Source organism: Myiozetetes cayanensis, unplaced genomic scaffold (genome assembly GCF_022539395.1).
Source record: "Myiozetetes cayanensis isolate MyiCay16 unplaced genomic scaffold, myiCay2020 scf13, whole genome shotgun sequence".
NCBI classification, from domain to species: domain Eukaryota; kingdom Metazoa; phylum Chordata; class Aves; order Passeriformes; family Tyrannidae; genus Myiozetetes; species Myiozetetes cayanensis.
The window spans coordinates 6,830,636-6,858,518 of record NW_026086937.1 but is presented as its reverse complement, the minus strand read 5'-3'; the positions used below and the strand labels follow the sequence as shown (position 1 = coordinate 6,858,518).

The 27,883-nt window shown below is 45.6% G+C and overlaps 1 protein-coding gene across 4 annotated transcripts in view; it reads right to left on the bottom strand.

Moving 5' to 3' along the window:
• The window catches only part of PIK3CB (phosphatidylinositol-4,5-bisphosphate 3-kinase catalytic subunit beta), an 86,472-nt gene extending 65,440 nt beyond the window's left edge, over positions 1-21,032 (bottom strand). For 2 of the 4 annotated variants that reach the window (XM_050308300.1, XM_050308302.1), the window contains exons 1-2: positions 20,982-21,032; positions 2,019-2,188 (exon numbers count right to left, since the gene is read on the bottom strand). The gene's annotated coding sequence lies outside the window, so the exon portion shown is untranslated. Of the gene's footprint in view, positions 1-791; positions 900-2,018; positions 2,189-20,981 lie in introns of those variants that run through there. The other 2 variants (XM_050308303.1, XM_050308301.1) reach the window with 2 other exon arrangements.
• Between the last annotated feature and the right edge of the window lie 6,851 nt (positions 21,033-27,883).

The window sequence follows — 27,883 nt, the reverse complement described above, 5'->3', positions numbered from 1 at the left end:
AAATTCACTGAGCGATCACAGAGGGTTTTCAGCTGGGGGAAAAGATATATATATAAAAACATTGAAAAAAAAAATCAGCAGGCAGAGCGCAAAGCTCGTCCGGGAACGCTCTGGGGGAAGCAGGCGCCGCACACCCAGGGACGGCCGAGCCTGTTCGAGCGCCGCCGAGCCCCGGGGTAGCGGAGGGAACACGGGCTCCCAGCGCTGCCCCGCACCGGGAGGGGTCCCTGGGTCGCACCGGGGGCTCCGATGCCGCCGGAGCCGCGGCCCCGGCCCGGCTGAGCACAGAGCGGGCGGGCCGGGAGCGCCGCGCACTTGTTGCGGGGCCGTTCCCGCCGCGCTCTCTCAGGGCCGCGCACAAAGGAGCCCGCCGAGCCGAGCGGGGCCGCCGCCCGGCCCGGGCCCCTTTCCGCTGCCAAACGGCCGCGTCCCGCCGAAACTTCCCCCGCGCGGTTGAGCAACAGCCGTGTCGCAACTGGAGCGGCGCCTCTTCCTGCGGAGCGGGGCGGGCAGGCACCGCCAGGAGCCGGCGGCGGCGGCCGGGGGGAAGCCCGGGCGCAGCCTGCACCGCCCGCCCGCCCGTCCGCTCCGCGTCCCCGGCGCGCACCCGCGGCACGGCACAGCGTTCGTCCCGCACACCCACCTGCCCGCACGGCACAGAGCTCGCCCCGCACACCCACCTGCCCGCACGGCACAGAGCTCGCCCCGCACACCCACCTGCCCGCACGGCACAGCGCTGGTCCCGCACACCCACCTGCCCGCACGGCACAGAGCTCGCCCCGCACACCCACCTGCCCGCGCCGCGGCCCCGCCGTGTCCCGTCCCGTCCCGCGCCGCCCCAGCCCAGCCAGCGCGGCGGCGCTGGCGCCAGCGGGGAGCGCTCCCTCGGCCGGCACCGGCCGCTGCGCCCCGCCGGGGTTACCAAGGCGATGGCTTCGCCCTCGGCCCGGCGCCGCCAACCCGGGCCGGGCTTTCGCTATCAGACCGCGGGCGGCGGCCAATGGCGCGGCGCGTCCCGCCCCTGCCGCCGCTGCCCTGCCCCGGCAGGGACGGCGCTGGCCGCGCCTCCGCCGGGCTGCGGGGCTGGCCGCGAAGGGGGGGTCTCCTGTCCGGCCGCCCCCGCCGGTCCGCGGGGCCGCTGGCGAGATCCCCCCGCTCCCGCAGCGCTCCCAGCTCGGGCCGCAGCGCAGTTCCACCGCTCCCGCTCGCCCGGCGCTCCCCGGCCGCGTTTGCACCCGTAGCGCCCGCAAAAGCTGCTGCTGCCGCACACCCCGCACGGCCCTCAGACGGAGGACAGGGGCAGCCACCCACGGGCAAGCAGGAAAGGGCTCATCCGTGACCAGCTTTCCCTTTTGGAAATCAGCAGGGAAGACTTCATTATAGCAGCTTATTGCCTTGCCAATGATTTCTGTAATACATCCTCATTTCAAGAGTCTCAGTGTTAGGAATAATTGTTTAAAAGGAGGTGTTTTTGTAAGATTTAAAAGAAGCAGTCAAAGAAAAGCAAGGTACAATGTAACCGGTAATGAAACAACTTTTGCATGCAGCGGGCGTCTCCACCCACTGAAATCAGCAGCAACATTCCTGCTGCCTTTAAAGAACACAGGGCGAGGCGTAGCACATTCTTGTCCACAAAGAGTATGATCATATTATGCATATCTTAACATCCCTACACTAGTAATCATGCTATATCATTAGTCTTGTCTATTTTAGTCTGTTCATTTTTCCAGTTATTCCAGTTTTGAAAATACATGGATTTACTTCCTCATCAACTTCACTTACCGATTCTCAAGGCGCTAAAAACCCATTAAATTTAGATCAGAAAATACCTAGGGGATGTTTAGTTGTTTGTTCCAAACCAACCAACCACAACATGGATTAACTAGAAACCTACAGGAAGGACAATGTTCTCCCCATTACTTCAGCAAATGGGAATTTTGCATGAAGGGTGAGCGTACAATGCTACATCCTGGCAAATCTCAGTGGAAGGGCAGAAGTTAATGAGAAATCTTGCCTACCATGTGTCAGTCGCCTTCACAGCCTCTCTGTTGTGTGTATCAATTAACAGTTCCCCTTCCTGCTAAAAGCAGTTCCTTTCCAGTTCCTTTAAGGCCGCTCATTGTTCCTGAACATCATGTTGCTTCTTCACACCACAGAGTGTGGTAACTTCACTTGGCTTCCCTTCTTCCTGCAAAAAGAAAGCCAACACAGTTCAAACGAAGCTGATTTATCAAGGCAAACATACCACTCACATGAATGGATCATGTCCTATATAATGAAGTTTAGTTCAGTATATTGAGCCACTTGTCTCTTCTGTTTAAAGTTTCCATTGCTACTGAAATATATTTCTGAAATATAAGGTGTTAATGAAGTACAGTAGTGCAAAAAGTCCCAGATGTGCAACTTTTCAAATCATTCTAATACTTGTGGTTTTGACATTAAGTATTCCAGATAGTCTTGGCTTAGATATCGAAACCTTGGCTTGCTAGCTGGCCTCACTGATGACAAATGGGTTTGTGCCTGGAAAGGCTAGATAATGTTTGTTTAGAAAAGAGCTATTTACTCTGGATCTTGTGACATTAGGTTGTTGTTCTACAGGACTCATGAAGTCTTTGTAAAGTGACGTGAGTGGTTTACTAGGCTAAGCAGAGGGCTACAATCCAGAAGCTTAAAAATCTGTTTACTCTATTGCCATCTTTTCAATTGAATAATGATGCCCTGAAGTGTCTGTCATCCATAAAGTTCCATGTAATTAAAAACTGTCTTGTATAGACAATTTCTGCTGTAACTGTGAGTAGATTGCAATGAAACTTGCCCACCCAGAGCTTTTCTGTAGCGTTGTAATCCCTGATTTCAAATTTCCTTTCCATTTTCTGTTTTAACGCCTCCAAATACAGTATCAGTATTTAGCAGGGGGAATAAAGAGATCTTAATCAGTTGTTATTAACATTTTTCAGATTAGAGTTGCTCAGCTTGCATGATATTTATGTTATTGTCACACATGGAGTTGTTATTGAAAGAGAGTGCAATAAGGAAATCTTAAAGAAATGTTTTTATACCCTATGTGGCAGCGAAAAAATCCCAGACTTTACATATAATTTTAATTTTCAATTTCCTTATCTTCAGATTCCCTTCCCACCCCCCTTCACAAAACAAAAAACGCTCTCTTATTCTCACCCCCCAGGCTATTGTTACATGTGTTCTCAATACAACAAAGGGGTTTTGTCTAAAAAGGCTGGATCTGAGTCATGTCTTTGGATGTGAAACAGCTGTACACCTAGGGCACATTCTTGGTCACTTGAAAATGTGTCACTTCCAGGGCTCTGGTTGAGTCCTGTGTCACTGCAGTGATCAGAAAAAAGGAACTAAGTTGTCTGTGTATCTGCAAACTTCAGAGAACCGTGGCAGCAGACTCAGCGAGAGAAAGAAAATGCAAGTGGAAATGCCACGTTATGGATGTTTGGCCTAAGGAAGAAAAAGTCAGTCTGCAAAATTAAATCTGAAGTACAAAGATCCAGAACACAGCAAAATACTGGGAAGGAGATGCTTAGAAATCATTCACTACAAAACTTAAATACTCATAGCAACTTGTTACTGTCTGATACTGTGACACAATGGCAACATCTACAAACCAAATTATCTTTGGGTAGTTAATGCACAGGAATGTTTGGTGGTGAATACAGAATAACATGAGAATCTCTCATCAGTATTTCTTTTCTTAAAAAAAAAAAAGTTATCGTTCAAAACTGTGTGAGCAATAATAGAGAGAATAATGGTCACTTTACACTGCATGGTCATCCCTTTGTCAGCTTGCTGACAGTAGTCACCCCAATAAAAGGCTTTAGACTATCTCATGTATGACAAATAAGTTGTCAGCCTTCTCAGTAGTCACTAGAGGAAAGCCAGGCCGGATTATAGCATTCAAGCTTATTAACAAAACTTTCATCTCCCCTTTTAAGTCCCTCCTTCATCTGTACTAGAAAAAATATGTCCCCTGTCACCTAAGGTAGCAGGTTGTTACCATTTGGAAGATAAAGTCATTAGCCATTGGAATTTAAGATGTGTTAATAAACAAGTGAATAATTTTGGTGTGACTATTTCAAGCCATGTGTTTAGTAAAATAAATCACAAGGCTTAATTGTCAAAGTCTATATATAATCTCCTAAAAAAGAAAAATACTAAGAGATTCCCAATATGTGATTTCATGTCCCAGGTTAAAGTGGTGCAGCACATAGAAATGATACGACAGAAGATGAGGTATGTGGATAGCGTGGTCCTGTAACAGCCTCAGCTGCTAAATGAAAACTGGCCTGCTGGCCTGGACCTTCCCCATCTCTGCAGTTGTTTGACAGACCACTCTGTGAAATCCAGCCTGGCCATTGCCAGGAGCGTCTCTCAGGGTGCACCAATAAGTGCCAATGGCACGGTGAAGAACTCTGTACCACACCAGCTCAGTTTTGTAAGCACAGCATTCCCTCAGAGGTGCTCTGTACTGCGGGTTGGTCCCTGTTCCAGTGCTTGCACCAGCATGTGTGTCTATCATAAGCTTCCCTTTGTGTCTCACACTGACTGTGGGGAGGGGGAGGCAGCAGCAAAGAATGGGCTGAGTGACGTTCTGGACAGGGCTGCAAATGCAGATGTCAGACAAAATGGATGCTGAGTTTGGCTAATGAAGCAGCAGCCTGCAGCAAGAAAAAGAGCTTTTAACAGTGCTTTGCTAAAACAAGTTATTTAATACAAGTAAAATTCAGCAGAAAAGTTCTGAGAACTTGCAGCATAGGTACAGGAGCCAGAGAGGCAAAGCCCCCTGCTGTCTGCAGCAGTCCCTCAAAGAGCCAACAGCACTCAAGACCCAAACAGTCACCATCCTGGCACTTCATTGTTCTGTGCCACCTACTGCATTCCACGTCTGAGGCCTCTCATTTAAAAATGTAAGTCTAACTGAAATGACACACAGCCACTTGAAATAAAGGACCTCTTCCTCAACCTCCCTGACCTTCCTGGTCGCTGTAACACACCAGAAGTACCAGCACATCAGCTGATGCACCCACCAGGGCAGACTCAGCCCTGCTGTAATGAGTGGGTTCAGTTCCTTCCTCTTTTCCCACCCAGGCAAGCTGTGTGAGCTGGTGTACAGCAGTAGGTCCAAGCTGGAGAGATTCCTTACCCCAACAAAGCTCTCCTTCTGGAGCACCAGCTTTGCTTGGGATCCCACAGAGCATGACTGCTTCTCTTGGGCTCCCTAAATCTGGGCTGTGGACTGGGAAATGGGAGAGTCCCTTTGCACTGAGGCTGCAAAAGTGCCACTAAGAGTTGGGAGCTGAGCCCCCCTGCCCTACCCTGTAAATCCACACCCAGAAGGCACATCATCACGTTGCCTCCAAATACAGGAACTCTGTGGTCAGGAGCTCTTAGGCAGGCACTTTTAAATGGTAGCATTTTGTTCAACTTATGCCAATTCTATTGTAATAAAGCATCAAATTTTTAATATCACTTCTCTGTAGAGAAATTGACTGAAAGTCCTTACTTTTCACTAATTCTGCATTACAGCCGATGTATATTTTTCTGCGTCTGTTCTGGTTTCTGGGTATGGTCACGCTTTACGAGACAGATTGCTCATGAGCTATGTGGACAACCATCTTGTATCAGCCAGTGAAGACAAAAAAACTGCTCAGAATTAGAAAGAGTAAGGTCTTTACAACAATCAACAGCATCCTGAAGTGGCCAACTGACTTTCCTGCTGCATTCTTTCTTTACGTACAAATAACTCTACATAGTCTTTCATTTTTCCAGTTTCCTAATACAGACTGTGCAACAATAGTTCCATCAATGCACAACAAATTCTTTCATCCAAAAGCATCTTGAATAGCTACTGCCTAATATAACAGGACTTGTGTCCACATTTAACCTCACACCCCACACAGGCAAGTCTGCCACCAGCTATTATCCCCTCTGCCCACTTTGGGTCTGAACTCATAACCAATATTAACATACTTTTGTAATAAAAGGCAGCTCTGGATTGTTAGAATTGCCAGGTTTTGGACAAGGCACTGAGTTCCCTTGTGTTATTTCTACTGACTTTTCTAATCAAATACAAAGATCCCATGACACATTTTGACAAAAAGTAGGGCACAGCCGGCTTATTTATTCTTTTACTAAAAATAGGCTTCAATGTCCAGCAGGTTGTAATGTGTGAGATAGCACTTCAAGTGTAACAGCTGCTGTACCTGCCTCAACACATCTGTGTTACCAGCCCCTCTTTGCAATCTGCTAATTGTGAAAATCAAACATCAGGCTTCACAATCACTTTAGTAGTTCCTTTTTGCTAAAATTCTTACTAGGGTTAGGCTATCCTACAATTGAAAAAGCAATAAAATACCTTCTCATCCCTAAAGGAGGAATTTCTGACACCCTTCCCAGCATAGCACTGCACGTTTTAAATCTCTTGGGTTAATGGCATATTACCATTCTCAGCCAGAGGCAAAGACTAGGAAGAGATTCATTTCAGGAACTGGAACACAAATGGTTTAAAGAAATCCATATCTCTCCCACCTTCTTTGCATGTTTATTTTCTAGCTGGCCTTTTTGTTAAGGCGAATCTGATAACAGAGCAGATGTGACAACTGTGAAAAAGAGTAATGATCAGGAATACTGTTGAGTCTGTCACAATTTCTAAGGACTGTGGACATGAAGAACACTGCATTATTTCAGAATTTGGCCTTGAGGAGACTTTCAACTGATGTTTTGTCAAGTTTGCTTACACCATTTGTCCAGCCACTATGGTGTAAATCAGGGTTAGCATTTTGTGTAGAACTGCCACAAGAGAGGAGGCACAGTCTTTATTCCTAAAAGCACTCTGATGTAGTTATCCTTTGGGTCAAACACATTTACTGACCTGCAGTGCACATCACCTCAGAATTCGGTCATGTGCCACTGTACTGCATTAACATTTCACTAGCCCATGGAAAACACAGTCACAGTAATCTCATTGATTATCACACACTACTAGAAAGCCAATACATCTATACATAGTACATCTATCTATTCCTACAGAGCAAGGAAAACTAAAAAATGTGTGAAATTTTAAAAATCAGTAAGCACAGGAAAAATAACAAATACTATTTGCACCACCACTCCTCTAAAAATATCAATTCTTATCTACAAATGAACTATTATTTTGAACTCCTATTGAAAATCTCAGATTTTAACCTCTTCCCTCTGGTGAATGTTTTGTAATTTTAATATTGTTGATGAGTTTTGTATTTTTAAAACGACTATCAAAAATCCATATATCTAGCTAAAAGGCATTCAAAAGGCATTTACAGATTTCTTATTAAGGATGTTTCAAGTTTCTAGATACTGTCTAACACTAATTCATAAGCATTTAATTTCAGTGTTTATTTTGCTATAAAACTGCTCTTCCAGAATAAGATCAGTGCAAATAGAATCACGGAGACACACTGAAATAAGTGAGAACTATTTACATTCAGTGCTCTGCTGGAACAGACTAAAACACTTCCATCTCATAGTTCTATTAATTGAACTTCTGATAATCCAGAGCCCTGAGCCCCATCCTCAGAAAAATAAACATTCTGACACACTTTGGAGCAACATCCATGAAGTGTTATTAACAAGCACTGCACAACCAATGCAGCAGAGACACCCAGAATGCCAGTACATTTTTTGAAGCAGTACTCTGCACAGCCTTTTCTTGCTAAACAATCCAGTCATCCTGAACCAGGAAGACTCATGTTCCTAGGAATTATGTTTTAGACAGTTTCTCCCAGATACTTATGCATCATCTTCATTTTTAGTCCTCAAGAGCTAATGTTACCCAGTCTGGCTAGATGCCATCACACACACACTCACAAATTGTTGCAGCATCAGAGGACAAGTATATGATTACCCTTTCAGAACTAGAAACTAAGTCTGTTTTACTATTTTGGAAACTCCAGGCTTTGTGCTAAATCACTTCTTACGTTTCCAGGTATTGATTAACCAAATAAAAGTGTGTGTGTTTCTCCCACTCTGTGTGACAATCTATCACAACAAGTCTGAAAGTTTCATTTATATGACTCACACACCTTTAGATTAAACACCTTTGCAAATGATGCCAAGTCTCTGTTTATCAGAGCTTTGTCAGCAAAACAAATCATTCAGCAGGTGAATCATGAGATTACTGTCTGTGTGGATGGGGGAAGCAGAGAGATGCCAGCTTAACTCCACGCTTCCCAATCTGTTTCTCCTTCACTGCATCACTGGGACATCGCTCATAGGAGCAGGGGAGCTCTCTTTGCCTTTTCCTCAACACACAGCCCATTTGGCTGCAGCTCAGAAAGTCCTTTGGGCACCTCAGGAAAACTGACCCTTAAGTGGTTTGCTCAGGAGAGAGCACTCGCCTCCCTCTGAGAGGGAAAGTCGTGTTTCGTTTCCAGTATGAGAAGTGCATCCATTTAAATGGCTCCAACGTTCAGTGTGTAGCTCTCCTGCTTGGAGAGGGCTCACAGGGGGCTTTTGTTGCAATTCTGCTCTACCCTGAAGAAAGACTGACAGGGTGCCAGTGCTCAGAGAAGGACTAACCATCTGGACAAGGTTAGGTTACCTTTGCAAGACAGCACATTCCAGCAGTTCGTAAAAATGTGGCTCAAGAACATTTTTATTCCTGGAATGTATCTCGCTGCCAAAGAAGGTAGCTGTGATCAGGAAAATATTCCGTGGGGAACAAATAAATTCTTCTGCAAAGCCATTCCTCCCTGCTCCACCCCAGCTGCCATTACACAAGCTGAATAATACATGTCAAGGTATTAAGTAACATGTAAACACTTCCAGTAAATGTTTCTGCTGTAGGCCTTGGCTCAACTGATATTGCTTTCCCCCTGTGATAATGGAAAAACAACTTCCTCAGTTCCTCTGCACCTAAAACTTAATATTAATGAAGCACTTCTCACCAATCACTGATTGGAATCTTTGTCCTGCCCTATCTCCAAGACAGATTTTAAACCCCCTGAAAACTTCCCTCATGAATCCTTACTCAGAGATGGCCTTCTCTGAAAGCCTCTGATGGGCCTTATATCCTGTGCAATGGGGCAACCTGAGGTCTCAAACTCTTACAGTTCTGGTAATACCTTCAATAACAAATGACAAGTTTCATTTGGAAACAAGCTGGGGGTTCTCTCACACCACCAATGGTGTTCTATATGAGCCCTATCTTGCTCAACAGTGTTCCCCACCCCAATTTTGAGATTATGTATTTTCACATTTTTTCCCCAGGGTGTGACAGCACAGTGCTGGGAAGCCACAGTTCTTTTCAATTTGGTAGAGGAAATCTCCCTGGGATTTAGGATGGCTTCAGCCATGCACCCTGCTTGCACAGCATGTGCCAGTAATTGCTTTCCTTTACTGTCTGTGACACTCCACAACAGGGACAAATGCAGTTCTGAGCCAGCTAACCAAAAGGGGACACGCTGTAAAGCTAAAACATCACTGGGATGAAGATGGGCTCTTGAATCATCTCCATGAGACTGCGAGTCATTAGTCTCAATGGAGAGCTGCCCAAGGAAATTTCTGGGATTTTCCACTGGAATTTGTACTTTCTTGAAGGGTTTTCTGCAGAAGAGACTGACCTAGGGTCAAGTATCCAAGGAGCTCCCAGGAACCAACACCAAATTCCACTCTGAAAAGTGCTTGTGCAAGAAGTTTGAATAGAGCTGTTAAGTAAGAAGGTAAAGTAATGCACTTTCTATAGCTTATTCCAAGTATAGATTATTTCTTTTAATATCTATTAACTGCACGGAGCTGAGAGTTGTGGGTTGAGTTGGATTGTTCTCCTTTCCACAGTTGTTTTCCTTGCAATAGAACTGCAGCCCAGCCGAGGATGCGACAACAGCTGTGCTAAACATTACTTAGATTCGAGGGCCTAAGTAACTGCAAATAGTAAGATTTGGCCTGATCTCCCCCATCTGGATGAGAAGTAATGGGGTTAGCAATAGTGAATATCACAGCTCCCCTCACCAAGGCTTCCCACCTCTGCATGAGAAGTGCAGCACTGGTAGCAGTGACTGTTCAAGGACAGTAAAGCACAGGGAAACTGAAATCACACCCACCACGGCAAAATGAGATCCCTGTAACATGACAACTGTTGTGCACATCTCAGTAACTGATGTGGGCCTTTTTTTAAGTCTGGGCTGACCAGGACAGGCACAAAGCAAAAACCATGCCCAAATGAGCCTGTCCTGCTCAGAAGATTGTTAAGTTAATGATTGCATAAAAGCTATCACAGGAATGCCAGTGCTCAGTAAGGAGTACTTTAAAGAAATGCTCCTGAATGCTACTTCCCTGCTGCTTTTACTTCCCCCACAGAAGAAGAACAACTGGAAAGACCAAACCATCCACCAACACCTTTGGAGAAAGCTTGGGCAGGCCACTGCTGCTTTCCTAAGAAAGAATAACTCACTGCATTCTTAATTCTTCTTTATACTGTAAAATAACCCTTTTTTTTTTTTTTTAAGAAAGACTAATAAAACCACTGATTTACAGACTTCTAAAAGCATTAAGGCTAAGAGGACTCTTGGAAAGACCATTGGCTTCTAGACTCTTCAAGGCATTCTATTAACTGAGAAGTTGTTTGCTTTTTCAGTCAGGGCACTGAGGGCACCAAAGCTCGGGCACAAATTTCCTATACAGAGAGGAATGGGATGACAGCAAGGGAAATGCACTTGCACTCTCCTTTCCCCCTCCATCCACCCACCACCAGCTGCAAAGCAGAACGTGCTCCCCAGCTCTTGCCTGGATCCATCTCCACAGGGCCTGGGGAAACAGGCAGGCATTTGCCACAGCCTGCACTCCAGCAGTGCCTGGGATAAAGCAGGACACAGTGCCACAGAGAGAGGAGGAGCTTTCCTGAGGGGGCTCCCTGGTGTGCACACTGCACACACGTACACATGGATACAATCCACACCTCCTGCAACCTCGCAGCCTCTGCCCTTCCAGCTCTTAATACATGCAAGAAATGACAGCCCTCAGCCTGTCATCCACCATGATCTTGGGGATAGAAGGCAGTGTCTGGCAGCAGCACAGGCTCATTGCCCTCTCTGCAGGGTCCTGTATACCCACCAGGGAGCTGGAGCACACTCATCTGGCAGATAACAATGACTATGGAAGGCCAAGCCTGGCTGGTAATGACAGCTCAGGCACACTTAGCACATGGAAGTGTTTACACACCTGTCTGCACACAGATCCGTATCCTCACTGCTGAGTGCTAACTCAAGGAGCTTCCAGCAGAGGCCTTTGGTGAGCAGAGGACTTTGGCAAGGCCATTTCAGCTGCAGTGATCCATATCTTACACTACTGTGAGGTAATGCCATTAAAGGAGAGCATGCTGCCTTTCACCATCCCATGCAAATCCAAGTTTCTAGTGCCCCATGCAATGGATCCAGACACAGAATCATTTAAATTGAAACCTCAAGCACATCCTTACCTTGTCATTAAACTATGTTTACAATTCCTTTTGTCAAGTACAACTCCCACTTAGAGTAACTCAGTTACAGTATGGATTAGATGGGTGTTTCAGAACAGCAAAATGTATCAAGTGTCAGCTCTCACACACCTTTGTTCTCAAGCACCATTAACAACAGATCCAGTACCTGGAGCAGCCACAATACAGAAAAACAAATCTCCACATTGTAGTGAAAAAGGTCTTAATTTGTGAAATAACACCTGTAAACTTAAAAACCATCATATTCTAATTCTTTCATATATTATATCCAAAATAACCTCTTAAAATACTATAATTTAAAATTTGTGCTTTCCTTTAACAATTTAACTTAAAAATGTATAGTTCACATTTAAATCTTGACTTTAGGCTTGAGTAAAGTATTAGAGAGATATATAGCTTACCTGTGTTAAACTACCATTTTCACAGGTATATGTTAAAAAGAAATACACACAGATATGAAAAACAAGGTCCTGTTACAGGATGTCAGGTTTTCTATCAAAGAACATGCCATTACACTTTGTGGCTTAATCATTTTACTCAAACCTAAGAATTGATTTTGATCAGCTAAATTATCCATAAAACACAGTTTGAAAAACTGAGCATGATTTTGCTGTTTTCTCTCCTTCCCTCATGACAAGAGCTGGGGGAAAAGATGTGCAGTTCTGTAGTGGTTTGGCCATATGAACTCCATTAAAATACTGATTATTTCAAGTTGTTAAAGATCAGGTGATAACCTCCCTCAAAAGATGGAAAAATGCGAACAGACCCCAATTAGTATCTGTTAGAAGTGGGGCTGTTGCACTGTGTAAACCCTGAATTAGAATAACAATGCAGGGAGACTCAACAAAAGCAGCTTTGTGTTTCTCACTGCAGCAGTTCCAGCTCCTCCGGGGGCTGCCCCTGCCAGCGCTGCCCCTTCCAGCATGCGGATCGCTGCAGTGTGTGACGCTTATTCCACGCCCTGCTAAGATACACCTGAAAAATGCTTCCTTAGCGTAGTTTAAAAGGACAAACCTGTGTTCCAGGCTGCACGTGTTGTCTGAAACAAGGAATTCTTAAATAAATCCTTCTGGGCAAACGCTGCCTAAAACGCACCCCTCAACGTTGGCGCACACCTCTTTAGTGCACCTGTGGGACTGCCGGCAGAAGCACCGGCTGTCCTAACATTGCTCCTCCCTGTCTTTACGCTAAAAATGAGTTCCCTCCTTCTCCTGCGTTTCGCAGGGATGGGAATACGCTCTTCCAGCTGATCCACGTGACCGGGTCGCTCAGTAGCAAACCCCTGACCTGCCTCTCAGCGAAGTGCTCTGCGCTCTCCAAAGGATGGCACCCAAACGCATCAGGGCTTGACTGAGGCTGCTGGAGGCAGAGGGCTACAAACGAATGCCTGCATGGCAAGTTTACTGCCAGATCTGCATTACTGTGGCTGCTTCAAGTTCTTTGACAGATACTGAGTATCCTAATTAGCAATATGCCTTTTTAATGCACAGAAAATCAGTGTGTTTTGCACTCCGGATCTGCAGTGTCTGATTCCACGTACCCCTCATATGTAACCTCACGTTGTGAGCAACCCTGCTGAGTCCAACCCTCTTTCCAAGACAGTCTGTCCTCAGCATATGTCAAGTTCTGTACATTTTGCCCTTTTTCAATTCATCCCATCAGTTTACAGTCTTTCCATTTAGTTGACTATGATTTTCCAAGATTCAAATTCATCCTTTTCCCTTCATTTTTTTTCCTATCTGATGTACATTGCAGTGATATTAAGGGGTAATTTATTAAAGAACTAGCTTAACTCTATTTTTTTTTCCACATTTTTTTCTCCAAACTGGCTGACTGAGCATGACCTTTACAAAGGTATTTAGCAGCGGCATGTCATTTGTCAAGTTATTTTTCTAATTTTTGTCAGTGAATTTTGAAATTATTTTCAAATTATTTTTGTTATATCAGATTAAAAAAATGATCTCTAGCTAAGCTGAAGTATTTTAGTCTTATTCCTTCAAATTATATGAGACAAATTAAGAACACAGTGGAGAAAAAACCCACAAAAATTTGGTTTGTGGCCAAAATTCCACCTAGACATAAAACAGGAGGGGGAGAAAAATGAAATCTCCTGAATCGTATTTCCCAAGTGTTTGTGAAGAATTACGTTCTTTCCTAGTCTCAAATCAACAATGCTAGATCTGGGCTTGATGAGATTTGTTGAAAATATAATGAGGCAACATGGCATTCTGCTGCCCTGCCATCTGCAGCAGGTTATGTATCCATGGCGCACACAGACCAAATTGCTTGTTTCTCACAGCTTTCATTTACCACTCCCTGGTGTGCTGGTTCCGGATGCCAGGGTGGAATCAGGAGACCAGCTCAAATATCTTCTTACAGTTGCTGCTAAATTGTAACTATTTTAAAAGATTGAGTGTTACAGGTCAGCGAAGGGAACAAAGAGCTTTATTCATGGAGAATCCTACCAGCCTTCAAAGCAAGTCATATGAGAGATATATGAACACATACGTTTTTATAGCTTGTGCCTAAATTAGAAACAAGATTAGAGATCTCAGTGTCCCTCATGAACTCCTTCCTGTCTCACCACGTTTTCCTATTCATTTTGGAGGATACACTGTCCCCTTTATTTTTCTTCCCCCTCTTATCCCTTCTTGTCCCTTGTCACTCCACTTCACTCATCCTACTTCTTGGCTTCGCGTTCACTTGTAGTCATAAGTTGGATTCAGAGGTGCAACACACCAAATTCTGGCACTTTGGAAATCTGGCAATTCCCATCTATGAACTTCCCATCTTGCCTCCCCTGAACAAACCATTAATAAAAAAGCACAGTAAGAAAAAAACACAAAACCACAAAGCCGAGGATTACTTAAAATTATGGAGCTGTCTGTCCTGAGTGCTCCCAGTTTAAAGCAAAGTGATAAAACTACAGTGACAGAAGCCAGTAACAGATGCAGCCTACACTGTATTTTTGTTAGTTCTAGGAATCACGCAGAAACCATAACTACATAACTATGCTAAAAGCCTCCAGGGATGGGTCTGCCTTCTCAGGGCACCTGTGAACTCATCAGCCTGGCTGCAGGTTATGGCTCAGTTATTTTATCTCAACCAACCTGCCTGTGCCTCCCCATAACTGCCTCGAAATAACTGTGGTAACAAATGATGGGGCTTATATTTGCTTGTACTTCTGAGGTGAAAAAAATAAGAACATGCCATGTGTTTGCTTCTGTTACTCCAGAGTGGTTTCACAGATCTGCAGAGCATCAGAAAGGCAGACAGGAACAGGGTCCCTGCCAGCTCCTCCAGCTCCCTCAGGCACCGGCACCACCAGGCCAAAGGCACTGCAGCTCTGGCAGCATCTCCAGGGCTGAGGCCAAGCAGTGCCCCCAACACCAATATCCACACCAAATGGTACTCAGGTAAGCATAAGGTAAGAAATAAGCGATTTGTTGAGGTGGACATAAATGAGAAAAACTGCCAAAGCAAAATTCCCTAGGAAAAAGGCCATTTCCTCACCCTCTGACTGTTGGAATTAGAACAGGACAAGCTAAGTGGGTGAGGCAGAAGTGCTAGTCCTTTGCCCAGCTGAATGGGGGGAAAGAAAAAAGGGAAACAAAGCAAAAGACAAAAGAAGACAGAAAACAAGTGAACATTGTTCCCACAAGAATCCTTAAGGCCATCTAAACTGGGCAGCTGTGTTGGAAACCACTTTTGTGTGCCTGCTGAGTTAAGGTTTTGAAGTCCACCAGGGCAGTCATTTTTGGAGATGTGGTAAAATACAGATAGTGCCCTTTGACTTGGAAAGAAGAGATAATGACAGCAAGAGGCAAACTGCTAGCTGGATGAAAAACTGACCACAAGGACAACCACCTCTAAAAGAGGAGCTAAAGGGAGCAATAGCAGCTACTCAGAAGGCTGCAATCTCCCTTGCCATACAGGAAAGGAAAATCGTTTCTTTTAGAGGAACTCAGAGTTGCTCAACTCTAATTAATCTTCTCAAACAGGAAATCCCTGACAACACAGGTGGATAATACACTGGACGTGCAGCTGGGGAACACAAAAAATGGGATTTCCGTGTTCCCGTCTCAGCCACCAAAAACAGAGCTGAGACACTGTAAGTAAAACATGCAGCTGAAAAGCAAGTAAAAAACTGAAAGGAGAACTACAGAAGTCACTGGGTCATTCATAAGAAAGTTCCCTACAGTGTTAAGGGTGGTTTGAGCCCTGCTGAGGAAGCTGCCACCACCCAGACCTTAGTTATAGGGCAAAGGAAATTCATCTGAATTTGTATTTCAGGAAACAAAGTTGAGAGGACACTTGGCTGCCTTCTGATGCCACCTGCACTCCTGAAGGAGCTCTGTAATGTAAACAGACAAGACCAGCTTCTCTCAGCCATCCCTTTGTTCTCTGTAATTGGTATGTTTAAATACAGTTTACACTGTTACTCACTGGACCACATCACAAAAGATGAATGTCAGGATAGAAATTTCTTTGCCATTGAAATGTTACTCGAGTTAAAAGTCAAAACAAGAAACAGACATTCCTTTTTAATATTTACTTGTCTGCAGCATTTTAATTGTGGAGGCATGCAGAAAAGAGGGATATAAGCAATTATTTACGTTGCTACACATTTCTGTCTAATTGGAACCCAAAAGACTTTGGGATATGTAGAGATGACATGTCCCATCACTGTTTGTGGGGTATGCCCTGCACTCTCTGCTCTGACCACTAAGGCTGTCCTCAAGTTTAGCTTAGGACAAACAGTATTTTTCAAGACAGCTTTTTTTATTAATTTGAACAACCTGGTCTAGTGGAAGGTGTCCCTGCCCATGGCAGGAAGGTGCAACTATGTGATCTGTAAGGTCCTTCCAACCCAAACCATTCTGTGATTGTGTGACACAAAGCCACCTGTACCAAAAGAAAGACACAGGGCAGATTTCAATGGAACTAAACAAAAAATTGTGTCTCAAATGAAAACAACTGACACGAAGAGCAGCACCAAAGCTTTGTTTAGACTAGGGAAAGTTCAGTAAGTCACTGATAAGAGAGCTGTAAGGGTGGGATACTGCAAGGTATGTTTTCACCAGAAGAGCAATGCTGTCATTATAAAACAACCATATGAAGTGGCCCTCACTCATCAGTTGCCCCAAAACAAGTGGGTAACTAAACCAAAACCAGATTAATTTCCTTTATCAACAGATATACCTTCACCACACCTGCTAGCAGAGGGCAAAGATAAATATATTTACTATTAGTAAAAATAACACTGGAGAGGGCACAACATTTTTTTCTTTCCTACATATACACACATGCTCTCTGTTTACACTATTAGAAGGGTAGTTTTTCTCACACATACATTTCAATCAATACAATAGATAGTTTGTTATGTTACTTTCTCTTGAATTTATGTTTTATTGCTCCATTTCCAAAAGCCATTGGACACACAGGACACTACTGTAGTCAATATAGTGTGGCACTGCACAGCAAAGGCATGCTTGGAAATGAGCTGAACACATGCAATGGAGGCAGTAAAATGAGTAAGATTACTTAGCTGGTCTTTCATTTCAGTCTGGACACTAGTTCCAGCAAGAAACTAATATATATTCACCAGAACAGATGTCCATCATAGCCACAAAAGCAATTTAATGCTTACATGTAAGCTGACAACACTATGTCAGAGCTGTGAGTAACTCCACAAAGGAGGTGTAGGTAGATCAGAAGGGCAAGTTGGTCCAAAATGCACATATTCCCTTCAGTAGTATTCTATCCTTTCTTGGTCTGACCTCTGTGATTCAGGGTGCTACACTCAATATTGAAGGCAAATGTATAAGAACAATTGAAAACTGTTTTTGTCCTGGCCTGTTGGTGGGGGGAGGCGTTTAATTGAAGGAGAAGACGAAAATGATCCTGTGATTTAACAGACATGTTCTCCCTCTTAAGATGGATTGGTGAGACACAGAACTGAATGTATGGTAAGTTTGCAAAATTGAGATAATATCATGATGTTTTGCTTTCTACAAGATAAAAGAAAAAAACTGGTTTTGGTTGCTACGTTAAGGCAGGGGGGAGGTGGGAAACTGTATTTTAAATAAATAGCTATCTTAACTTCCTGACAAATTACAAGGTTTAAGTCCACTCTGAAAGGAATTTATGTCAGCTGGAATAAGGCATCTACTTGAAAAATTAGTAAGAATGAAAACCAACTGCTTAAAAAAGTAGAAGTCATGCTTGTTGAATTTATCACCACCTGCAAGACTGGTTATGTTAATAATCCTTCGTGTTATGCCAAGTAGACAAACAACCTTCCCACAGAAGTTTCAGTGTCAATGTTGTTTTGACTGATTACAGTAAATAAAAAATACTATCCCAAAAATTCAGGCCTTCAACATGAATTCCTCATATCTGAGAAACCTAAATGAAAAGTATTAATAAAGCTGTCACTGCATTACTCTGTCGAGGGCAACAGAGTCCCTGGATCACAGTCTGACTGGGGAATTCTGGTCTTGCTGTTCACAACTGCCTACTGAAGTCCATTCTGCTGGTGAAATGGAGAAGCTGGTTCAGTGTATACACTCAAGGGTTCCACTCCTGAGCTCTGCTGAGCAAACACTCAGGAGTCAGGGGGTGAGAACCAGGGTACTATCAAAGCTTGGCTGGTTTTGCCATTAAAGAGGTGCTCATTAAATCCTGAAGGTTATCCGTCTCACCAAGCAGGCTCTTTCTTTCCTCCTCTTGTCTGAAGGAGCTGAGAAACAATGTCCAGCTGGCAACATGTCTCAAGCCAGCAACAAGGAATGTCTGCAAGGACACAGGACTGTGAGAGAGGATGGGGAGGAAGAGAGGGAAATGGAGCATAAAGTAATACATGGAAGGGAGGAAGGTCAGAAGGTTGTTTATACACTTACAATATCTCTAAAATAAAGTCACGCCCCAGAGAGATGCAGGTGGCAAACTGATCTCATTAGAAAAACCACAATGGTTCAGAGACAAGGCTCATTTCTACAAGGATCCTGTTTCCAGCAGTGTTCATACCCAGATGTTTCAGAGGAAGGTTCCCAGGCACAATTTTTGACAGACTTAAATGTGATTCCTGCAGCACAGGCCAGAAATATCTGGCTAAAATTCATCACCAAGTTAGAGCAACACTATACAGTGTGCAAAAAAAATCCACTATTCAGAAAAGGGCATTCATGGTTATCCAGTTTAGAATCTGCTCGTGACATTTTCCCTGTAAACAGCAGTTAGAGCAGCACCCAGCATCCCAGTAGAACTGTCAGGTCCTAAAAGCCTGACCTCAAGAGTGAATAAACCTGGCTACCCACTGTCCTGTTAGCCTAGGAACTGGGCAACTAGTGTACAAGCAGTACAAAATCCACCAAGAAATGAAAGGGACTGCTATTGCCACATCCACCATGCAGGCTTTTGGGGAGAAGCATAAAGGTTTATACAGGCCACCTACTGCTAGGGAAGAAAGTGCCACACTGGGATGACGGGACAGTCAGGGTTTCACTCACAGATGCTGTCAAAGCAAGAAACGGACAAGATCGACTGCATTCATTTCTTATCCCTCCATTAACGATGGGTCTTAGTAACTGCTGCCTGAGGCTGCTCAAAAAACTCCCTTTATGATGCATTTGATCTGAAAATTGTGGCTTTCTCCAGGGGAAAAAAAAAAAAAAAAACTTTCCATGAAAAGCCTCACTCTGTCTAGTATTTAATTTCTAAAAACACAGAGATCTACTATCTTTTGGTTTTCAACAAACACTTGGTTTTGAAGTGGTGCCTCAGTGGAGCTGCGGTTCAGTCGCCAGAGCTCACCTCCCACGAGGTGTGAGATCACCCAGAGGGAAGGTGACAACACAACTGGGGAGCCCAGCCAGGGAAGCCAGGCTGCAGCTGAGTCAAAGCTGTCAATCAAAAGTACTCAAAACTAGAAAGTCTACTGCAAGTGTTGGCAAAAGTTACACGTTTCACTTTCAATTTTTCTGCAAAGTAGTGTACTTGGTGATCAGGCCTGTTCTTCACTACTTCTGGGCACCCTTGAAGCTGCCACTGCTAAAGATGGAGTCACAGCAGAACACAGGAGGCTTCAAGAACAGAAGCTATAGCCCAGCACTGCCAGACTCTTCCCATGCTTGGGAATTGCAAGTAGTTTACTGTTCCTCCTCTATTTCTTCCCCTCCTCAAGCATCTCAGCTCCAGTATCTTCCACTCATTGCCCAAAGGGATTGAGCTCACCAGGGAGTGCTGTGCACTGCCCTGACACCATCAAAGATTAACTCACTGACCCTTGTGTTTAACGTACAGCACTGTTACTGGGACAGACTCTGGTGCAGGGCAGGGGACGGCCCCCGGAGCCTCAGCAGCTGCCTGAGCTCTCCTCTCTGAGGAGCAAACCCAAGAGCACGTCTGCATATGCAATCAAGGCTCCACTCTTATCAGTCCCCTCATGCTTTAAAAGATCATTGACCTCCCTCATGCTACAACTGCCAGGAAAATACAATAGCCTGAAACTGAAAACACCTCTGGTCTACCAAGAACCCAACCTGAGGGACAAACTTGTTGATAATTCTGAGACCAGCTTGTAAGATGAGACACTGATTGTCTCAGAGCTCTACATGAGTGGCTTAATTGGTAAACAGGGTGATGAATCACAGCTAAGGAAAGCACCTTGCTACAGAAGACAGACAACATAAATGCTTTACATCATTTGAAAAATTTGAGGTTACTGTTCAGGACAGCACACGTGGAAAACATTTAAGGAAAAAAAAATGAAATGTTGTTTAATTGGTGAATCCTTGCCATTAACACCCTAAACGGTCTGACACATGCTGGCAGGAGGGAGGTGTCAGCCTCAGATCAGACATGCTGCCAACCCACTTCCCCACTGCCGGCAGCTGCCAGACCTTGATGGGGCGTGAAAGTTTCCCAACTGGAGGCCCTGTTCCTATTGCTTTCTGGTAAATTAGCCAGTAAATTACTAGTCACATCTCCTTGGTGGGTTTGACTTTATCGGGTTTGATTCTATTTTCTTTTTTATTTCTGCTTCTTCTCCACCCGCCCGCCCCGGTTTCTTTTTGATGCAACCGCATCTGATATTTTCCATTCCAAAACCCTCTTTTTACCTCCTCCCACCCGAAAAAGGGAAGAGACCCCAGAAGCACCCCCGGGAGAGGGGGTTTCACCTGGCACTGGGAAACCGCTCAATCAGCCGCCACTGCAGCGGGACAGAGTTTCTCAGAGCATGAAAAGCCCCACCAGGGAGAGGGAGGGGACCACACGCCAGAGTCCCCGCAGCCAGGAGCCGGCTGTCAGCGGACCGGAGCAGGAGGAGCTGGCTGTCCTACAGCAGAGGACCGGGCTGTGCCCTCCTCCGGACCGAAGGGCACTCAGCCTCGGGGTCCGGGCCCGCTCCGGGGCTCTCGGTCCTGGGGAGGGGTCGGGGGAGGTCAGAAATGAAGCAAAGCAGAGACGCGACCCGCGGTCCTACCCGGCTGTGGCTCCCGCAGCCTCGCACCGACAGCGCGTCCCCGGCACAGCCGCCCCGCCCCGGCCCGGCCACCGCCTCTTCCTCCTGCCCTGCCCCGAGCGAGGCACAGACACACCGATACCGGGGTGGCGCTGGCTGTCCCGGGCTGCAGCGGCGCTCCCTGCTCCCCCCACCGGCTCCGGGACAACTCCTCTTCTTCCCAGGCAGTAGCACCTCCCGAGCACCGATGCTCACACACGCACAGCCTGCCACTGCCACGCAGAGCCCGGCACTACGCAGAGCCACAGCGCACCTCTACCCTGGGCAGAAGAGCAGCCAACCTCCTCAGCTCACAAGCGTGATCTTTTCAGCCATGACTTTGCACCTGACAGTGAAATACTGAGTCATGCTAAATGCTACTCAGCTGTTCCTTGTTCTCCCCCCCTTAATCTCCTGCTCTCAGGAAAGGTGATTACTGCAATAAGACCTCCTGGTTCGTTTCATGCCAGTCTTCAATTCTCCTGGATGAACTGGCTGGAAAGTACCAGGTTAACACGTTGCACCAATGGGGGTATGCAAGGCCCAGGTCTCCCCCAGCCAACTGAGGGCACTGCATCCTTGACAACTCCCTCCTTCTCCTCCTCCCAGGCAGCTCTCATAGCGGTGTCTGCCTTCCTCACAAACATCATACAGGCCACAGGCTTCCATCCACCACAGAAACTCCCAGAGAAGCTCTTTGCCAGCTCCTCAGGCTGACACGTGGCATCCCCTGCAAGACCAGGGGATGCTCTGCCTCGCTTGAGCCAGCCCAGCACTAATGCACAGCAGGAACCAGCTGCCCACAGTTGACACAGACATTTTGCCAACATCTGGCCATCAAAACACCTTTGCTCTGCTCTGTAGGACCTTCCTTTTGCCAACCTTCCCCAGGGTTTGGGCCACCGCTCGGGAGATGGTGTTTTAGTAAGTCAAACCCTGTAACTTCAGGTATAGCAGTCACAGATGTGCAAATTCACCCATCACATTTGTCAGGTGGCAAGGCACAAAGCTCTGCTCCTGTGGGCTGCAGGTTGTATTTGGTGGGAAGGCCCTTCCTTTCCAGCACTGCAAATGGGGTGAGTGAACTCATCCAGGCTAAACCAGTGGTTTGCTTCTTTCCCCAAGGTACTGGTGACTTCTCCTTAACAACTCCCTTCTTCAAGGAAAAAGAATATATCCAGTTGGTTTCTTTCAGTACAGAAGAGCCAGTACTCACTTCTGTATCTAGAAGTGGTTGTTTAATAATCTAAATCCAGGCAACTATCCTAACACCTACATAAATCAATGGCAGATGTGATGAAAACCCCATAAGCAGCTGAGAAGGAACTACTAGGAAAAAGAGTTTTGCTCAGGACCTTATGAAGTGTTTTCCACTAGAAAGTCTCAGCTGCTGGTGCTTTTGAGTTTATATTTGCATTACAGTTGACAGATGTTGAGGTATAGCTCTCCATGACTGGCTTTTGACAGCATTTTACCAGCAGATTTTGTGGCATCTGTAGGCTAAACCCTGCTTTGAAAGGACTCCACTTCGGATACTCTGGTATGACCATCTATATCAAAGGAGCCAATGTGTCATCTTAAAAATCTCAAAGAAAGAGCAGCAAGGGTACTGCTGGCTCTGATTCTTCATTGAGTGTCCCTAAAACAGCTCCTTAATACAAATTTACAATTTCCTCCCACAGAGCATAGCTGATACTTCACTTTTTCCATCTTCCACCAGCCATCCCTGTACAGATGATGCTTTCCAAGGCTGTTCCCCACACACTGAACACAGCTGTGGCACCTAAACGTTGCCTGAAAGGCTAACAGTAATTATTAAGGTACTGCAGAGACAAGTCTGGCTGGCTCAGATTCTTGCCCGTGCTGTGAAGAAATCTTATTTTGTATGTCCACTACCACAGTTGGATTTTTCAGCCTGCAGACAGCTTGTCTACCTGGCCTAACTCACATGCTCCTGGCCAGGGTTTAGTCTCACCTTATCAGTGTATTCAGCATTCTTCAGATCCTGACAACCCAGGCCTCTCCCTCACTGCTTCCCAGGATCCCTTTGTTCCTGTCATTATCTAGTGTTGCCTTTTATCCTCCATGCTCTTTCTTTTTACTATCATTCATTGCCACACACCTTGAGGAGGATGAGTTTCCTGGAAGAAGGCTCATGGAAAAGGTCTTGCCTCACTATCTGAGCAAGCAAGGGAGCCAGGAGCTATTTACATATTTTCTGATAAAGGGTGAGAATGTCCCGTAAAGTCCACAAGGAAAATTGGCTTTGTGCTGTTCTGCCTTTCTTGCCTGCCTATGCTTGTCCAATTCTAATCAACTGACAGTATTAAACATATTTTACGTATTGTTATAACATTATTTGGAAGTAAAAGCAGTATCACAGTCTTGAATGTCACCATTAAAGAGGTGATATTGGGAAAGGGAAGGAGGTGGCAGGATGGGAGGCAAAGCCACTCCCCAGGGCTGCTGGATTTGCAGTCTCTCCTGGTAGTCATAAGTCCTGGCTGAGGAAACTCATGGCAAAACTGGTCCATTACTCTTCAACATTTCCTTTTCAGTAAGTGTTCTTTGCCTGTTATGAACACAGTAGATTTCTGAGTGTTTCTTCCTCTGTCACTAAGAAATAAGAAAGTAGGACAAGGCTACAAGATGACTGACTACTAGCAGAGAACAGTTTGCTGTCAGCAGTGTGTGTGACCACTTCTAAAATGCAGCTGAAACTCTCCTGGAGGCAGATCCTGAGATTATAACTGTTTTCACTTGGACCCTATTCAAATCAGCCTGTGCTGACAACAAACAAAATGAAAAGTAAGCCAAGCCCCAGTCTGGGAGAAGACACAGGCAGCTGAGCAGAGAGCCCGTGCCTGCCCCCACTGAGGCTCTGGCTGCTTTCAGGGACCGTGGTATTGCTCTGGGGAGAACTCTCTCCTGCCCACTAATTTCATTCTTTAATTTTTCATTAGATACTCGACCTGTTATGACTTTCAAAGTGCTTAATTCAAAGTTTCATCTTACTCACAGCACTTATCGAGCCCTAGCACTTAGCGAATACCTCTAACACACCTGCTTTGAACTCAGTTTAGATTGCCTAAAACTACCAATTTGGTCAACTGAAGTTGTTCACCTGTCAGTCCCTGACAGCCCCACCCATCCTGTCTCTGACATTCACCTGTGGCAGCACCTGCTGCAAGCAGATTAAAGGAATATCTATTAATTTTGGTGGGTTTTTTTAATTGTTACAGTCAAATCCTGCTACGGACACAATTCCTGACTTTTGAGAAGGCTTTTCTATGTGCAAGTTTGAGCACAACACATTACAGATACACCACTTGTGAAAAACCATCCACACAGGGAGCAATCAGAGGGCAGGCTTCCTGCCAAGGAGCAAATTCCACGATCCTGACCCAGATGAGCCTGGCACTAACACAGTACCTTGAAGATGGTAAACTAGAGGCCTAAAACACACAGCTCCACACACCATCTGCTGCCAGCCACATCTCAGTCCAAATGCTTACATGTGAAAATCCTTCTTAACTTGGTTTTTGAACAATTATACTCATTCTTCTTTTGCTAAGCTGCTGATGGAAATGATGCAAGTTCTGTGTGTGATACTTCATTCAGCTAAACATTATACTGAGCTGTTAATTCATCTTTCTGTACCTGACTCCAGCAGTGTTGGAAGGGGAATGCAGAACTCCACAGAACAGGGCAAGAGCCTGAGAAAGTAGGAGGGCTTCCTTTACTACAGGGGCAGGAGATCAAGGAATAAATGGGGGAGAAAGAAGTGCTCAGAGATGGGTGAAAGTTGCCAAAAGTGTTTCAGCACTGCTGGAAGGTGGATGCTCTCTCGCTGCCTATGCGAAAGGGAATGGCTGGCTGAAGGAAGAACTGGAAACTATGTTTAATCCCTGGCATCACATCCAGCTGCTCCCTGCAAACAGTATCGGGGTGGAGCCCCAAAGGCTAGAGCAGCCCAGCTGCCCACCTGGGGACCCTGCGGGACAGGCAGCAGGGCTGACAGATGCACGGAAGTCACATGAACTGTGCGGCTCCCAGGCAGGAGGAGCAAGTGCAGAAGAAATCAACATTTCAGTGCACTGGGTGCTGCACAAGTGTATCATAAATAATCACCCCAGTCCCACAGACCCCGCAGTCTGAGAGGAGGCATTGCACTCGCAGCCCTGTTAACAGCCTTGACCTTGAAATGGTCCCGAAAGCAGGGCTGCAGAGGGACGGAACAGCAGAACATTTGCAAGTAGCCGCATTCAGGCGGAAAGACACCCCTGCGGCACGTCTGACACGGGATCGCTGCACAATTCCGCGCCCAGCCAAGCGCAGCCCCTCCGGGAGGGCGGCTCACCCGGAGCTGTCTGGCGTGGCAGCTCACCTCTGCACGACCCGAGGCTCTGCCAAACAGCGCTGAGAGTCTGAAAACACTCTGCACTTGCACCGCAGAAAGTGCCAGACGACTTCCTCACCTGTGAGCTCTCGGCGCGCAGTGCCCAGACTCCGCCAGCATCAGCGTTTTCTTGAGGCAAAATGGCATTCGTCCTGACGGATGCCAACCAGAGGTTTCCCTGTGAAGAAACAAGGACGCTTGTGGGGTTTACTTTAAGAGAATCATTGTCTGCAAAGTCACTGTAATGCTTTCTAGAGTCCCGGGGATATTTCTGTACTCGTTCGTTGTAAGATCTAGCAACTGCTGCAAAATAGCAAGGGCTGCAATAACAGCATGACACATTAAGGATGGCTTTAATTACATACACAATATCTATGCAAATGCCAGATAGCATCTCCCGCATGAAAGGCAGGGTTGGTTTGTTTGCTTCTTATACTCACAGTATGGAATCTTAGTGCTTCTTACGATGCACTATTAATTTGGTTAGGCTTAATTTAATTACTTTGGTTGGTAATTAAATTAACATATCTTAAATTAAAGTAACCAGTGTCATCATGAAGTATTTCTGTCATAGTGGCTCCTAAAATATTTCAGTCAGGACTAGGTTCAGATTGTGTATGTGAGGCTGTGAAAAAAAAAAAATTACACAAGAAAGCAGGCCCAGACAAACCCATCTGCCTTGTAATGTGAGGAAGCCACAGCTGAAAGGCAGGTGCCTGGCATCTCTGGAAACAGAGTACAGATACCTGTCTGGCACCAAAAGCAAAATTTTTCTCAATCACTTCCTAGTTTGAATACCTTGGGCTGCATGTCATGCCTGACATTCCACCATAAACCACTAAAGCAGTGCTTGTTTCACCCCTTTCCTTTAGATGTTCCAGTCTGTTTGGTTAAACTTCAAGCACCAGAGTTTATAGTGATGACTGTCCCATTTAACCCAAGTCACTGAGAGGTAAAGTAGCTTGGCTAAGACAGTGATTAACTCAGCATCTTACCCTTATTTGTACTGCTGTCCTAACTGTCTTAAGAAGTTGGGCTGCTGTTTGAGTAGGAGTAAACAGATCAGGCCCTTGTTGAGTCACTGTCACAGTCAGAACTCCAACATCCTGCCACTGGCACAGTACACCAGGGAATAGGGATCTTTGACTTTCCTGCAGGAGCAGATTTCCCTAACGTAGTCTGGCAACCAGGCTTGACTGTGGTTTGAGGCAAAAAGCAAGCATTACCTCCAAATTAACACAGCACTTGTGGAATTAAACTGTTTGATTATGACAGCTCCAGAATATCATGCATAAGGTACAACATTACATGCATTCTGAAGAAACAGAACCGACCCCACAGATTGCCAGGACAAAGGTTACCAATACAACGTGAGCTCAGTCCTCTACTCTACAGGCCATGTGACACAGTCTTAATTCCTTATTTCTCCTGCATTAATTTATCAGTGAAGCTGGAGTCCACTCTCTCCCTCACAGCTCTTGGGAAGAGGCTACTCCCAGACTCTCTCTTCCTCCTGAATGACAGTGTGGGCCAGGAGAACACATACAGGACAGGGCGTTACAGAAGCAGCTGGGAGACAGCAGTGGAATGCCAGCAAACAGGATCTTTGAGTCTAGCACCAGCTCTGGAGGCAGAGAGCAGCCTAAGTCATCATAAACAAGAGGCTCCATCACACCAGCAAGTAGATTGGTTTGGAAAGATGATATGGCAAAGCAGACTTTATAGTCACTGCTTTATAGGCCACAGCTCCACTCCCAGCTCTGTACACAGCCCACGTGCTGCAGTGTACCTGCAAAACAGGTGAATGTCCACTGCTGCCCCACAGGAAGAATAACTGGCTTCCAGGAGTGGATGGGCTAAGGGCAGCAGTGGAGCTTGTGGGATCAGACACCATGGACGTCTGGCCAGCAGTGAACAGCATTATGGCTATCTGACTTCTCTCCCCTCATCCCTTGTCGCTGTGTGGGCTGGCAGGAGACTTGCCAAATGTGTCAGAACCACATGAAATGCGTGACACTTGTGACTCTGACCTCGTGGCTCCCAGCCTGACTGTCGAGTCTGAGACACAGACCAACCCAAACCGAAATGAGGAAGGTCCTACCCAGACCATAAAGGACTGCAGGACTGGTCTCAGTGGGTTTGTTTATTCTTCAATTTTTAAGTTGGAACCCCCCCAGCCCCCGTAATAACAACAAAGCTTTTGAATTCTGTGCTACATATAGCAATTCTCTTATATCTATGAGCTGCATGGGCTTGTTGATGTCAATGCCCTGTAACCAAGAGCCTCCGCTGTCTATCACACACAAGCCCTCATTATGTTGCATAACAAATTACCCTTGTTGCCCAACAGAATGGCACAGTAGATTTTGTTGTTACCTCGTGTAAACTTTAGTCTTGCGAATTCCATTTTGCACTGACACATTGCTGCTGCCTGACAAGTGCTTTATTTCTGTTGTTAAGCAGCAAGCTCCATGACACACAGGCA